This window comes from Dasypus novemcinctus, chromosome 28 (assembly GCF_030445035.2).
Source record: "Dasypus novemcinctus isolate mDasNov1 chromosome 28, mDasNov1.1.hap2, whole genome shotgun sequence".
Lineage (NCBI taxonomy): Eukaryota > Metazoa > Chordata > Mammalia > Cingulata > Dasypodidae > Dasypus > Dasypus novemcinctus.
The window spans coordinates 9,793,518-9,797,408 of NC_080700.1; the positions used below are offsets into that span (position 1 = coordinate 9,793,518).

General features: G+C 44.0%; 1 pseudogene; it reads left to right on the plus strand.

Annotated features, from left to right (window-relative positions):
- Positions 1–2,522: 2,522 nt before the first annotated feature.
- Positions 2,523–3,308, plus strand: LOC131276409 (proteasome subunit alpha type-3 pseudogene; annotated as a pseudogene).
- The last annotated feature ends 583 nt before the right edge of the window (positions 3,309–3,891 follow it).

The window sequence follows — 3,891 nt, forward strand, 5'->3', positions numbered from 1 at the left end:
TGGTACGGGCATTACCGCCCTCGGCCTGCCCTTCGACCCTCCCACCACACGTCATCTCATGCCCCCCCCCCCCCCCCCCGCTTGCCGAGCGGACCGCCTGACCTTATAAGGGCATTCAGCCCGCCCGGACCAATAGGGAGCTGGGGCCAGCAACAGCCCTCCCCGCGCTGGCCTGCAGCGCCTCAGCTCCCATACCATAGATAGGCAAAAACCCCGTGCTCGCCAATCAGCTCTCACCCCGCACTAGCCCCACCCCCATTCCCTCGGGCTTATATTGTCAAACACTTCCTCAATAAATCGGATCTGCGCCATCAGCCAGTCTCCGTGGTCTGTCTCCTCTAGCCGGGCTGCGGCGTCCTCGCCTCCTGCGACCCCACGAAGCCCCACAGAGGCTTCAGAAGGAAATCAGAAAAAAATTCCATTTATAATAGAAAACTAAAATAAAATATTTAGGCATGGGAAACGGACTTTGGCCCAGTGGTTAGGGCGTCCGTCTACCATATGGGAGGTCCGCGGTTCAAACCCCGGGCCTCCTTGACCCGTGTGGAGCTGGCCATGCGCAGTGCTGATGCGCGCAAGGAGTGCCGTGCCACGTAAGGGTGTCCCCCGCGTGCGGGAGCCCCACGCGCAAGGAGTGCGCCCATGAGGAAAGCCGCCCAGTGTGAAAAAGAAAGTGCAGCCTGCCCAGGAATGGCGCTGCCCACACTTCCCGTGCCGCTGACGACAACAGAAGCGGACAAAGAAACAAGACACAGCAAATAGACACCAAGAACAGACAACCAGGGGAGAGGGGGAAATTAAATAAATAAATAAATCTTTTTAAAAAAAAATATTTAGGCATAAAATTAAGGAAAGATATAAAGGGCCCATATTGTTGTTGGAGAAAACTCCAACACATTGCTAAAAGAAACCAAAGAAGGCTTAAATAAATGGACAGCCTTTGTTCCTGGACTGGAAGGCTAAATATCATTAAGATGTCAATTCTACCCAAACAGATTTACATATTCAATGCAATCCCAATGAAAGTCCTGTCACCCTTTTTTTGCAGAGATGGAAAAACCAATTATCACATTTGCTTGGAAGGGAAAGGGTCCCTGAATAGGTAAGAAATGTCTTGAAAAAAGAAGAGTTGGAGGACTCTGACTTATAGACTTTAAAGGATATTACCCAGGGAAGCAGATTTGGCTCAACTGATAGAGTGTTCACCTACCATATGGGTGATCCAGTGTTCAAACCCAGGGCCTCCTGACACATGTGGTAAGCTGGCCCATGCACAGTGCTGCCATGCGCAAGGAGTGCTGTGCCAGGCAGGGGTATGCCCCATGTAGGGAAGTGCTATGTGCAATGAGTGCACGCCCTAAGGAAAGCCACCCCACATGAAAAAAAAGCACAGCCCACCCAGGAGTGACACTACACACACGGAGAGCTGATGCAGCAAGATGACACAATGAAAAGATCCACAGATTCCCAGTGCCACTCACAAGAATGCAAGTGGACCCAGAAGAACACAGAGCAAGTAACACAGAGAGCAGGAAGGGGAGAGAAATAAATAAATAAATATATCTTTATAAAAAATAGAAAAATAAAGGATATTACCAAGCTAGTGGTAAAAAAAGCATGGTACTGGCATAAAGACAGATTAACCGGGAAACGGACTTTGACCCAGTGGTTAGGGCGTCCGTCTACCATATGGGAGGTCCGCGGTCCAAACCCCGGGCCTCCTTGACCTGTGTGGAGCTGGCCATGCGCAGCGCTGATGCGCGCAAGGAGTGCCGTGCCACGCAAGGGTGTCCCCCGCGTGGGGGAGCCCCACGCGCAAGGAGTGCGCCTGTGAGGAAAGCCGCCCAGCATGAAAAGAAAGAGCAGCCTGCCCAGGAATGGCGCCGCCCACACTTCCCGTGCCGCTGACGACAACAGAAGCGGACAAAGAAACAAGACGCAGCAAATAGACACCAAGAACAGACAACCAGGGGAGGGGGGGAAATTAAATAAATAAATAAATCTTTAAAAAAAAAAAAAGACAGATTAACCAAAGGAAATAAATTAAGAATTCAGAAATAGACCCTCACATCTATAGTCAGGTATTTTTGACAAGCCTTCAAGCCTTCCCAGCTAGGCCAGAACAGTCTACTCCCTTGGTGCAGGGAGACCTGGATATCCATAACCAAAAGAAAGAGGATGCCTATCTCAAACCTTACACAAAAATTAATTCAAAATGGGTCAAGACCTAAATATAAAAGAGACAACCATAAAAGTGCTAATAGAAAATGTAGGAAAACATCTTTGACATCTTGTGACCAGTGGTAGTTTCCTAAACTTTACACCCAAAGCATGAGCAACAAAATATAAAATAGATAAATGGGACTGCCTCAAAATTAAACACTTTTGCACCTCAAAGTATCTTTTCAAAAGGGTGAAAAGGCAGCCAATTCAATGGGAGAAAATCTTTGTCAATCACATATCCAGGGTAGTGGAAGCGTTTTGGGCCTGGAATCCTTACACAACCCAGTGGCTTTAACACAATGAGCTCTATCTGCACTGAGTATGACCTGTCAGCCTCTACACTCCCTCCTGACGGGAGAGTTTTTCAAGTTGAATATGCTATGAAGGCTGTGGAAAATAGTAGTACAGCTATTGGAATCAGATGTAAAGATGGTGTTGTCTTCGGAGTAGAAAAATTAGTCCTTTCTAAACTTTATGAAGAAGGTTCCAACAAACGGCTTTTTAATGTTGATCAGCATGCTGGAATGGCGGTAGTAGGTTTGTTGGCAGATGCTCGTTCTTTAGCAGACATAGCAAGAGAAGAAGCTTCTAACTTTAGATCTAACTTTGGCTGTAACATTCCACTCAAACATCTTGCAGATAGAGTGGCCATGTATGTTCATGCCCATACACTGTACAGTGCTGTTAGACCTTTTGGATGCAGTTTCATGTTCGGGTCTTACATTGTGAATGATGGTGCACAACTCTACATGATTGATCCATCGGGTGTTTCATATGGTTATTGGTAAAGCCAGGCAAGTTGCAAAGACAGAAATTGGAAAGCTTCAGATGAAAGAAATGACCTGCCGTGATGCTATTAAAGAAGTTGCAAAAATAATTTACATAGTACGTGATGAAGTTCAAGATAAAGCATTTGAACTAGAGCTCAGCTGGGTTGTTGAATTAACTAAAGGAAGACATGAAATTGTTTCAAAAGATATAAGGGAAGAAGCAGAGAAATATGCTAAGGAATCTTTGAAGGAAGAAGATGAATCTGATGATGATAATATGTAACATTTACATCTGCTTCTGTTTTAAATTTCTACATAGTCTCATGTAAACTATTTAGCCCAATGGATTATTATATGCCCAGTAATGAATTGCCATTAAATTTTTGTCTTATAATCATTGATGTTTGCTTAATATCTGCTTAACAAAATTAGTGTGGGCAATTGGGTACTGGTACTCAGAATTAAAATGCCTGCTTAAACATTCCTTAGAGGCTGTTGGATCATATGAATTTAAAACCCCAGTCCACTAATATAGAAGCAAAAAGTAACCTGCTGGGCTGTTGTTGCCCAGTTTTGTATTTAAATGATACTTGGTTATCCTCCTCTATTAAGCTTTAGGTGTAATTTAGAAAAACAGATCCTACAACATGTGAGTCAAGAATGTTTCTCTTTTCCTTTATTGTCATAAGGAGGAGTGGATTTAAGAATTAAAGATCCTACTCTGTCACTTTTTTAAAAATTCACCTATCCATTAAGTGTTTAATATCCAAGATATACAAAGAAATTACACAACTCAAGAGTAAAAAGACAAACTTCCCAATTAAAAAATGGGCAAAAAACTTGAAAAGAAAATTGTCCAAAAAAGAAATACAAATGGTGAAGAAACACATGAAAAAAA